This window comes from Dipodomys merriami, unplaced genomic scaffold, assembly GCF_024711535.1.
Source record: "Dipodomys merriami isolate MVZ:Mamm:240054 unplaced genomic scaffold, mDipMer1.0.p SCAF_14, whole genome shotgun sequence".
NCBI lineage: Eukaryota > Metazoa > Chordata > Mammalia > Rodentia > Heteromyidae > Dipodomys > Dipodomys merriami.
This window is the reverse complement of record NW_027202715.1, coordinates 18847799-18859876: the sequence shown is the minus strand read 5'-3', so window position 1 is coordinate 18859876 and position 12078 is coordinate 18847799. Positions and strand designations below refer to the sequence as shown.

Below are 12078 nucleotides of genomic sequence, written 5' to 3'. Positions count from 1 at the left end.
TGGATGGGCTCTGCCTTCCTGTTGCACTGTGCCGACCTCAGAAAGTTCCCCTGTCCTCATAGGGCCCGGGACCTACCCCTTTTCTCTGAGATTGTGGAGTGTGGGAACTGTGGTCCCCAGCTATCTGCCTCAGCCCTCCTGCATACCTGCTCCCTGGCCTGTCCCATCAGGCTTGGTGGCTACCCTGGGACCCTCGCTGTCCAGCACCTATAAGTACCTACAAGGTATCTGTCACTTTCATTCAGAAATGGTGCGGACCATGGGAATGTGGCTTAGTGGTAAGAATGTTTGCCTAGTATGCATGAAGCCCTGGGGTCGATTCCTTAGTACCACATAAACAGAAAAAACGAGAAGTGGTGCTGTGGCTCAAGTGGTAGAGTGCTAGCCTTGAGCAAAAGAAGCTCAGGGTCAGTGCCCAGGTCCTGAGTTTAAGCCCCAGGACTGGAAAAACAAAAGGACAAAGACATGATGGGCCAGGAGGTCCTCCTCCTAAGTGTCCTTTCTCTTCTGGGTGGGTCATCCCTCACCTGTCCTGGGAAGTGGCCAGCTACCCAGTGTTACTCCAGACAGGGCTGCGGCTTCTGCCCTTGTCCCCTTGCCTTTTCCAACACAGCAGCTAGAGAGACTTTGTTAGTCATAGAAATCAGACCAGGGTGCCTCTCTGTCCTGGCCCCTCCAGTTTATGAACCTGTCAGTCAGTGGTGGCTTCTTGGACCCCACCCCAGTACCATCCTCATGCTCACACGGGCTGCTTCGGCTCCTTTGGCATGTCAGGTGCCTAGTAAATCAGAATCTTCGTCTGAGATGCTTTTCCTTTGGAGAGAACACTGTAGCTTGGAGTTTTCCTACAACTTGAGCCCTACTTATGGTGCCCTGTCTAAAATTCTTTTTTTTTTTCTTTTGGGTCCAGTCGTGGGGCCTGAACTCTGGGCCTGGGCACTGTCCCTCAGCTTTTCAGCTCAAGGCTAGCGCTCTACCACTTGAGCCACAGCGCCACTTCTGGCTTTTTTCTTTTGGCTTATGTGGTGCTGAGGAATTGAACCCAGGCCTCATGTATGCAAGGCAAGCACTCTAGCACCGAGCCACCTTCCCAGCCCCAAGAATTCTTATAGCTGCTCATACCATCTGTTTTCCCAGTTCCTGAGGTTTATTGGTGCATCTCCTGCTACCAAGAACATGGCAGGCACTCTTTTTCATTGTTGCCAGCTCCTTGAGGCCTGCCTCACATGTACAAATGCTCCAGAAATGTTTGTAGCATGGCTCTGTGATGGAAATGAAAGACTAATTTACAGATGAGCCTGAGAAGGTTGGAGGAGCCAGACACCATGGCTCATGCCTATAATCCTAGCTACTCAAGAGGCTGAAGTCTGGAGGATTGTGGTTTGAAGCCAGCCCAGGCAGAACAGTCTATGAAACTCTATCCCTAATTAACCAGTAAAAAGCTGGACTGGAGGCATGGCTCAAATGGTAGAATACCAAGAAAGCATAAGGTCCTGAGTTCAAATCCTAGTACCACTAAAATAATAATAATGTACAAAGAAAGGCTGGTGGAACCTTGGCTCTTCATTCCCTGCCTAACACTGTTTTGCTGAGTCAAGTGCACCTTCCTCCACCTCAGCTTACTCTCTCCAAGAATGTCCACCTGGAGGGCTTGAGCCATGGACGTGCCAAGTGTGCTGTTTTTTGTTTGTATGTTTTTGTTTTTTGTTGGTCGTGGGGCTTGAACTCTGGGCCTGGGCACTGTCTCTGAGCTCTTCAGCTCAAGGCCAGCACTCTACCACTTGAGCCACAACGCCACTTCCCCAAGTGCGCAGTTTGAGCTCTCCCCCATGGAGCGCTCAGGGCTCACTATGTGCTGGGCGTAGACTTGGCAAGTTGGGTGGGTTTCTCCAGTAAACCACACAGCGGCTGAGGCAGAAGCCTGTCCTTCCAGTGGGGAGGTGTGGAAAGCAGCCCTTGTTCTTTACCGCCTCAGGGTATTTGCATACGCTGTGCCCTCTGCTGGGCACGCTTTTCCACTCAGCCTGTGTCTTCCTGATCTTCATATGTCAACCTAGGCCCCCTCTGTGACTGCCATATCTAAAATATGTCTCGGGCCTGCCTTCCCCCTTCTGTCTCAGCCAGGTGTTACCTGCATCACAATGTACAAGATGTGCCATTGTTGTATTTCTTGGTTAGCTCTACTGTTGGACTGTTTGCTCTGCATGGTCTTCTGGTCAGGCCCTAGGAAGCAGATATCAACCTGATCTCCATTTTACAGCTTGGCTCAAAGAAGTTCATACTTGGGCCAGGTCACACAGCATGCCATTGGTGAGCCAGCCTTGGTGGCAGTGGGCCTATCTCTCCAGCTCCAGATGGGCCTCAGTGTCCTCGGTGCAGGGCTGGCGGGGGTGGGGTGGCCAGGGCACGTGAAGCAGGATGTTCTTCCTGGCAGGACTTTCCATGAACAAATAGCTACCAGGAGCTGTGGGACAGAGGGGACAGATAAACAGGAAGAGAGAGAGACGGAAAGCCTTTCTTTTCCTCTGTGCCTTCCTCCCTCTGTGGCCTCTGCCTTGAGTTCCAGGTTGTGGAGCTCCTTGCCAGGTACCACCCAGAGGCCTGGGGGGGGTTACCCCTTGAATCCTGGTGGGGCTTGTTTTGCCAAGTGGGTGGGGTGAGCCTGGCATTTAGAACTACCACTTCAAATCTTGGTGTTGTTATTCCTTTTTAAGTCCTGGTACTTGAACTCTGAGCCTGGGTGTTGTCCCTGAGCTTTTTTGCTCAAGGACAGTGTTCTGCTACTTGAGTCACCATTCTACTTCCTGCTTCTTCTGTGATTAATTGGAGAGAAGTCTCATGGACTTTCCTGCCTGAACTGACTTTGAATTGTGATCCTCAGATCTCAGCCTCCTAAGTAGCTAGGATTACAGGTGTGAGCAAGTGGCTCCCAGCCTGCCTTTAAAAATTTTACTTGAAATCAGGGCCTTCCAGCTTATAAGGAAGGCGCTCTAACCAGTTGAGTCATGTTTGAAGGTGTGTGTGTGTGTGTGTGTGTGTGTGTGTGTGTGTGTGTGTGTGTGTGTGTGTGTGTGTGTGTGTGTGTGTGTGTGTGTGTGTGTGTGTGTGTGTGGCCTTCCAGCTTATAAGGAAGGCGCTCTAACCAGTTGAGTCATGTTTGAAGGGGTGTGTGTGTGTGTGTGTGTGTGTGTGTGTGTGTGTGTGTGTGTGTGTGTGGCCTTCCAGCTTATAAGGAAGGCGCTCTAACCAGTTGAGTCATGTTTGAAGGGGTGTGTGTGTGTGTGTGTGTGTGTGTGTGTGTGTCCTGGGGCTTGAACTCAGGATCTGGGCACTGTCCCTGAGCCTTTTATGCTCAAGGTTATTTCTCAGGCAGGGTCTTGAATTTCTGCTTCACTGATTTTCTATCTCAGTCTTCCTACTTGCATCCCTTATCATATCTGTGATGATAGACAATACTACCATGCCCTCTTTGGTAGATGCGATGAGGTCTTGCTAACTTTTTGTCTAGGCTGATCTTGAACCGGGATCTTCCTGATCTCTACCACCAGGGTTGCTAGAGATCATAGCAAGCTGCTGGGGCCAGGGGGTGAGGAGCTGAGGCTGGAAGAAGCAGTCTGCTTGCTCAGTGCCCTATCTTATGGCTGTATTATGGCTTCCCTTCCAAATGTTGTTGGTGTTGATGACCTCAGGCCAGCTGAGCCTCGGGCCTCAGAGATTCTAGCAGCATATGTGGCTCTTGTTCAGGTGCTTTTGTTCCTGTTACCACCATACCTCAGCTGTCTGAGGTTGACACAGGCGGCAGTCAGGCCTCACTCCTGGTGCTGGGCCTGGCAACTGAGCATGCCCTGCAGAGTGTACCTAATATCCGGCCACCATCCTCAAGGCACTTGGACTTTTGCCCATCCCCTGCCCATCCTCTCTTTCGCCTGACAATATTGTATTACTCCCTAGGTGGCTGTGCATAGTGAAAAGCAGCCTGCCATTCCTGTCCCTTCCTGCTTACCCTTCCAGGTACAGCTCCCTTGCCTCTCCCTTCAGGAAGCTTTCCCTGCCTTCCTTCTGCTACATCGCTCGGTGGAGGGGAACAGGCCCTGCTGTTCGCCCCTCTGAGCCCCAGCCCCATCATCTGAGAATTGGAGCAGGGAGAATAGGGCCTGGTGAAACGTGGCCCTCTCAGGGTTAAGTCCCTCCCGTGCCAGGGCCGGAAGTGAAGAGGACAGAGTGTGAAATGAAGTCATTTTCCTGCCTGGGGTCTGCCGTGTGCCTGGCCTTCCGCAGTAAATCCTGTTTCCTCCTCTGCCTCCACATGCCCATACACTCCCGCTCCCATGACCCCATAGGCCTCCAGCAGGTGGGGCTCCCGATGGAATGTTGGCCCGTCATCCATCCGTCCATCCGGCAAGGTCCCTTCCTGTAGGGATAATCAATCCATCACCTTTCCTGTCTCTGCCTTACAGTGGGTGGTGATGAGAACCATGGCGTGGAGTCTGAGGGAAGCCACCTGAGGTCAAGTGCTATGTCCTTTTAATAGTGGGGACATCAAGGCTCAGAAAGGCAGACCAGAAGCTAGGCCTTCGAGGCATACACTCTAGTTGTGTATGTGTGGACTTTGTGGGCCAAGGTACCCCTTACAGACCAGTGGAGGGTGGGGAAGCTGTGTGCCCTCCTTGGGCTCCATTTCTTCAGGGGAACCTGGGCTGCCTGTGTGTCCTGGAGCTGACCTTGTCAGCTGGGGAACAGCATGACCTTGTTAACCCTCACCGCCCTGCAGGAACCAGGCACAGAAGCAAGGACTGGTCCGGGCTCGGGATAGGACAGTTGCTGCCTGTCTACCCAGGGCTGTCTGGCTCCAGTGACCTGATGTTTCCCATGGGAAGGTGTTTAGCACTTCCCCAGTGTTGGGGAAGGGTCAGCATAGCTTTGGCTGCAAAGCAGGTACTAAACCATGGCTGCTGGTACAATGGCCAGGCTGCATGATCAAGCAGGCATCCAGAGGCCTGGGGCAATTTAAGAATGATAAATAAAAACCAGAATAAAGATGTTCAGGAAGATGAGAAAAGCCATCTGGATTCACCATGGATGTGTTGAGATTGATCTTTTCAGATGTTCTGCGTGTGTGTGTTTGTGTGTGTGTGTGTGTGTGTGTGTGTGTGTGTGTGTGTGTGTGTGTGTGTATGTGTGTGTGTGTGTGTGTGTGTAGAGTGGTATTGTTTTCCAGTTTTGTATCTCTTTGATGTCCAGCCCAGTAGAAGACAGATGGATTCTCTTGTCTGCTTATGCCTTCAGTGTGTTGTGATTCAAGTCTTTGAAGAAGATGCAGCTTCCCATAGATAAGTAGCTGGAAAAGGGAAGAGTATTTTAGCTTGTGGATATTTTCCTTTAATACAACATACAGAATTGACAGGTGTCAGATTCTTAGTACTTAATTAAAATGTGGGATATATATAAAGTTTAGAGATACGGTCTCTCTTTGTAGTCCAGCCAGGATGGCCTGGGATATCCTCTCTCTCTCTTTCTATAGCTTAGACTGGCTTTGAACTTATAATTCTCTTGCCTTGGCCTCCTGATCGCTGGGATTGTAGGTATGTGCATCATCCCTGGCTTAATGATCTTTTTGTTACATTAAAATCCCTTGGATTATCTTGCACTTTGACTCTGTGTGTGTGTGTGTGTGTGTGTGTGTGTGTGTGTGTCTGTGCGCGCGAGATATTTTGTAACATCAAGCATTGGTCATTGGGAAAATTAGTGATACACATCTTCTAAATCTGAACAGACCTTGTGTCATCATTTCAAAATCATTGTCATTAATTGCCACTTAACGTCCTCACACATCATGAGACACACCTCTGAAAAGGGAAGCTGCTGAGCTCACAGTGACTGACCCAGGTTTTCCTGAATTCTGGTCTGTTGAAAGCCCAACTTCATCCATCATTGGTAATAAATGCAAACTTATCTTGCATCCTTTGGCGAAAATACTTGGCAAATGCTGCTGTTTACTGGACGTTCCCTCAAGTGGAAATGGTGCTGCCAGGACCAAAAAGGCCAGTTCTGCTCTGATTCTGCCTAGCTCATGTGCAGATTTGCTCTACACTTGCCATACCACAACATACCTCTCAGGCATGAGCAGCTGAAAGGCTTCATGCTGACTTCCCATTTCAGTATGCGGAACAGCAAAAGGCTGTGACTGAGGGGGCTGAGATTCAGGGAATGAATCATTTTTACTTCCTCATCAAGGACAGACACTTTTTTTTTTAATTGTGAAAATACTGTACAGAGGGGTTACAATTACATGGGCAAGATAATGAGTTCATTTCTTTTTTTTTTTTTTTTTTTGGTCGTGGGGCTTGAACTCTGGGCCTGGGCGCTGTCCCTCAGCTCTTCAGCTCAAGGCGAGCGCTCTACCACTTGAGCTACAGCGCCACTTCCGGTTTTCTGGTGGTTTATTGGAGATAGGTGTCTCACGGTCTCTCCTGCCCGGGCTGGCTTTGAACCGCGATCCTCAGATCTCAGCCTCCTGAGTAGCTAGGATTACAGGCGTGAGCCACCAGCGCCCGGCCTGCATTTCTTTTATGGCTAGGGAGGTTGAGCATTTCTTCATGTGTCTATTGGCATCCTTCTTAAGGACAGTCACTCTTATGTATGTGACACAGGCACATTTTGGCACTGCATGTGTGCATATATGCATAGACCAGCTGCTGTGGGGCCACTGCAGAAGGCTCAGGTTTCACCCTCTGTGGCTGTATGTGTGTGTGTGTGTGTGTGTGTGTGTGTGTGTGTGTGTGTGTGTGTGTGTGACTAAGATATGAACTCAGCGCCTCCTGCTTTGCTCAACTATTGTTCTACCACTTGACTCACTGGTTCCAGCCATCTACCATAGCTTTTGTGCCACCAAATATCATCCCACAAGGAAAGTAGAATGCTGTCCTGTCAATTGATTGAACCCATGGACCCCTGGGAGGAAGGTGACAGGAACCCTGGGACGGGGCAGCAGGCTTGCAGAACTCTGGGATCAGATGACTGACACCTGGCCTTACTTAGTATGATGCTGTACTCTCTTGGGTCGGTGCATGTCACCTGCTGCCAACAAGCTCTCAAGAAAGCAGTGTGAGAGCCCAGCTGAAAGCTCTTTGGGTTTAAGAATTCATTGTCTGTGATTTGGAGGAGCCCGTTTTTCTTGTCTCTCAGCGAGACAGGGAGGTATGTGACTGGATGGATGGAAGAAACCCAATGATGTTGAGCAGGTGACTGACCCTTATGGGTGGAGATCTGCTTCTCAGACAGGAGACCCCTGAGCTATCACTCCCCTTTATGGGATCCACAGTTGCTGGGCTCCATGTCATTAGCCTTAGTTGTATGGAATTCTGGGGTCATCATTCCCCAACTACTATTTTCTACTAGTGATCCAACATGATGGCTTGCCATAGAACTAGTATTATGTCCTGGGCTTTGGGCTGAAACTCTACTTGAGGTATCTTACTTGCTGGTAGCAGACATTGGCAAAGGTGTGTTTTTGTGTTGTTTTTCCTTAATTTTACTCATTCAAGTATTTGTGCCAAGCAATGGCAAGGCCTTGAGATGTTACTGAAGGCCCAGAGGCTTAGAGAGCCCTTTGTAGGGTGGGGGTAGAGTGAATGGATGGATGGGGTATTTAGGAAGGCTTCCTACCCTAGCAAGTAGGGTGGAGGGCAGGTAGGGTAGGCCAGGCAGGAAGCTGTAGAATTGGGTGCATGGGAGGCTAGAGTACGGCCCACAAGCCCCACCTGCTGCCCTCATACTATCCAAAGACAGTAAAGTATCTGCTTATGCCAGGTGAGACTGGACGGGACAGCTGACAATGTGATTGATTGATTGATTGTTGGTCGTGGGGCTTGAACTCTAAGCTTGGGTGCTGTTCCTGAGCTCTTCAGCTTAAGGCTAGCACTCTACCATTTGAGCCACAGTACCACTTCCAGTTTTTTGCTAGTTAATTGGAAATCAAAGTCTCATGGACTTTCCTGCCTGGGCACAATCTTCAGATCTCAGCCTCCTGAGTAGCTAGCATTACAGGTGTGAGCCACCAGCATCCGGCGACAATGTGATTTTTATGGACAATTTCAGGGCTATCCAGAGGCACAAGTCTGCTTTCTGTAGCCACCTCTACATCTGGTCTGCTGTCATATTTTATTATTAAGTATATGCAATGGTCTGTTGATGTTGCCCACTGTTCCAGGGACTGGGAAAAATTCACTCAGGTGGGAGTTGGGGCATGATAGGCTGGGACAGGGGGCTGGGTCTGCTCATGATGACTTACAGAGATCAGCATGTGGTTCCTCCTTGTGTCTACTTAAAGTCCTTTGTGCTGAACTGTCTCCTCTGCTCACTGTGCTTTGTCCTCTGGAGCAGGAGAGCTCTGCCCTACCCAGGGTCTTGCTGGGCCTTGGCAGTCATGGGCAAAGGAGATGTAGGGAACAAAGAATAGGAGGTGCCTTGTCCTGGTCCAGCCACCACTATCTAGTGATTGCACAGGTCTCTGGTGGCCTGTGGACCTGTTTTCTCCTCTGTAAAGTAAGTGGAACATATTGGTGCCCAAGGGCTTGTGTGTTAGATTCCATACAGCAGTGCGTGTGTGTGTGTGTGTGTGTGTGTGTGTGTGTGTGTGTGTGTGTGTGTGTGTGTGTGTGTGTGTGTGTTTGCATGCACACATCTTTGTTGGGAGTTGGGGGACAATTAGGGCAGAAAAGGGATTGATCTGAGCATCTGCTTTAGGCCTGAACCCAGCCCTCTGGCCCCATAGTAGGGGAACCCTGTAGCATGGAGACTTCCTCTGTGTTTGTTCTGAAGCTGGGGCAGATGTTTCCTGCAGCTGGCTGCTCAGTCGCCTCCCCAAGATGATGGACAGGCCTATTTTTAGCTCCATTGTTACCGCCTTGGGCATCTGGCTGCCAGGGGTGTGTTGGAGGCTGTGGTCCCAGGCCTTCCCCTAGGTCTGGCATGCTCTCTGCCTCTGCTAGTCCCAGCTCTTGGCCTCCCTACATCCACTGGCAAAGCAAGGAGGCCTCAGGGGAAAAAGGGACTCTTCTGGGGGCTGAAGCAGGAGAGAGAGCCCAGGCTTTCCTGTGTCATGCAGGGAACTCCCTGCCCCCTGTTGGTTTGTTCGACCTGCTGACTGGAACAGTCATTGGCGGTCTCTGCTCTCTCATAGAGTGCTAGCGTTCCCTTCCATGACATGGCACAAAATTCTCTACACACACATTGGGTCCATCCACGCTGTGAGCTGGAGGGTCCTGAACCCCAGAGGGGGGAGATGAGACACAGACTTGGCAGTCACCAGGGTGGGTGGGGTTCTACTGGCCTTTGGTGGTTGGGTAGAGGGGTGGGGATGGCCTAGGATATAGGGGCAGGGAGGGACTGTGTGTTCCAGGATGTCCTCTTGGTCTGGGGTTGCTCTGAAGCGTCTTCCTGGGAGGGGTTCCAGGGTGAGCCTGAGGACAGGGTAGCTCTGCAGCCTCTTTTGGAGCTGCCCTTGGAACCTTCCATCAGAGCCTGTCATCCACACAGTGGCTGCACCCTGGCCCTACTTTGAGCTTTTATGAAATGCTGTGACATTGCAAACCACCCCTTGTCTAGTCTCTCACTTTGCACATGGAAACCAAGTGTGGCTCAGAGGGGGCTGGGCTGACTCAGGGGCCCCAGAAAGTCAGGGCTGAGGGTAATGTGAGCAGAGGCTTCTCCTGCTTTAACACCATAGGGCAGATATGATTGGGCTATGCCTAGGAGCATAGGGATGGTATGGAGAGTGAGAAGGGGGAAATCTTGAGTGCCAAGCAAGCAAGTTTAGCTGGTGAGGGGTGCAGGGGTGGGAGGAATGGAGACAAGAACCAGAATGGACTTCCCTCCCCAGCTCCTTGAAATGATGCCCAAGTCGCTGTGGGGTTAAGGAAGTCACAATTGGGGTTCAAACACATGTTCCCGCAGGCCCTCAGAAAGCCAAAGAAAGCCAGCTGGGAAGGCCTGTTGGGGTCTCTTCTGACCTTGAAGCATCCAGGTACTGTTAGCCTGGTTCCTGTAGTCCACCCCCACCCCCACCTTTCTACCATGTGTTCATCCTCCAGGCGTTGCAGCCCGACTGTGGCTCCTTCCTGAGCATTTCCACCCTCGTTGCTTCCTGAGACCACCAGCAGGGCTAGCTCTCGCTCCCACATGACCCCTTCTTGCTTTCCAGGGACTACCATGGCTCCCAAGGGCCCCAGAGAGACAGGGAGGGCTCTGCCCTCCAGATGGGTTATTCTGTGCTCTCCCTCTGTGGAGGGAGCAGAAGAGACCCTGCATTAGAACATTTTCCACTTCTGGGCTGCAGGGCATGAGGGTGTGCGGTCTTGAGTTATGTGTCTCTTTACCTGTCCGCAGAGCCCTGGTGCCCTTGATCTGTGTCTTCTGTATTCTTTGAAACCGCCACCATTGGATCCTGGCATTTCTTTGCCTGAACACTGACCCCCCGGGCCCACAGCAGAGCCTGTCTACCAGCAGGGAAACTTTTCCTACAAGGCGGGGAGAAATTCTGTCCCCATGGCCTGGGGTCACTGAGGGTCAGACCTAAAAATAACAGGAGTGTATTAGTTAGGATTGGAGTTGGCTGCAAGGAATAGGAAAGGCCGAATAACAGTAGTTTATACAAGATGGAAGTTTATTTCTTCATCCTGTCCAAGCCCAGAGCTTTGCAAATCAGGCCTGGCATGGTAGCTCTACTCCATGGTTTCCTTAGGAAACTTGGATCTCCACCATTCATTAGTGTGGCTTCTTGTGCTCTTGGATCAAGATAGCTGCAGAACTTCCGTCATCACATCTGTGTTCCAGGCAGCGGGATGGAAAGAAGGCAAGAAAAGACCTCATTAGGAAGGATTCTCTAACATGTGACATTGTTCTTTATGTCCTCCTGTTAGCTAGAGTTAGTCATGTGACCCCAGGACCCCAGGATTTATGAAGAAGGTAGGTGATGAAGTGTTGATCCTGGGTCAAGACTCAGTGAACCATCTCTACTCACATGCAAGATGAAGGCGTTGTAGGCATTTTGATTGAACTTGAGGCTGTTCCCAGAATGAGAAGGGGCCAGGTCTTTAAGGATCCACAATCTCTCAGAGGGAGATTCAAAGGTAGAGTAGGCAATCCTGCCTGGGGGCCAGGGAGAACATGCCCCAGGCCAGGAGGGAAGGCCCAGACTAGGCCTGGGGAGAGAAAGGTTTCCCTGGTGTTAGGGGCCAGCTTGGAGTGGAATACAGGTATGGGAGGGAAATCAAACCTTGCGGTGGTCAGATCGTGACCAATGGTTGGGGATAAGAGGCTGGAGCTGACAGGTTTGGGAAGAAGGAGGAGATGTTGCAGGCACCAGGATCCCATAGACCAGGTGTAGCAATGGAAAGATTAGATCCCCACACCTCTAGGGGTCAGGGTAGGCCCAGCCTGGTGGACGCAGGCTTCCCCGTTGAGGGAGGCCAACCCTGGCTACTTAGGGAGATGCAGAGATCTGGATTCTTATTGAGATGCTTGGTGTGTGGGCCCAGCTGCTACTTGGGGGGGGGGGAACCCAACCCTGTGAGGGCCTAGAATGTTCATGCGCAGTCTCTTCAGGCCTGCCTCTCTGTAAGCCCAGTGGTTGCAGACATCAATCTGCATTGCTGATTCCACCATGGCTCCTGGACACTGGGGCCTTCTTATATCTGCAGTGCAAGTACTTCCTTATCTTGTGACACTCCTTATGCAGATTTCCCCATTGTCCATATACTACCTGATGGGCCATTCTCTGCATTCTGAGACAACCCCTACCCTCAGAGACAAGGCTGTCCCACTTGGAGGCTGGGGACAGAGCCAGCTAGGACAGGTCCCATGTTCCAGAAACCTGTGGGCCTGGTGACAGTGACTGCTGGCTGACTGCTGCCTGTTAGGTGAGCGGAGAGGGAGGCTCACCCCGTTCTGGGACAGGTGGACACATCTGTGTTTGGAGCCCCCTCATTCCTCCAATGCTGTCCACTGAGCCCAGGTGGTCTCCGCGTGCATGACACTGATGGCACGCCAGCCCTGCCAAGACTCTGCCTTCGAAGGCTC

At 51.1% G+C, this 12078-nt stretch overlaps 1 protein-coding gene across 1 annotated transcript in view; it reads left to right on the top strand.

Annotated features, from left to right (window-relative positions):
* Pald1 (phosphatase domain containing paladin 1) overlaps positions 1-12078 on the top strand; it is a 59518-nt gene that overhangs the window by 11182 nt on the left and 36258 nt on the right. The gene's annotated exons all lie outside the window — the stretch shown is intronic.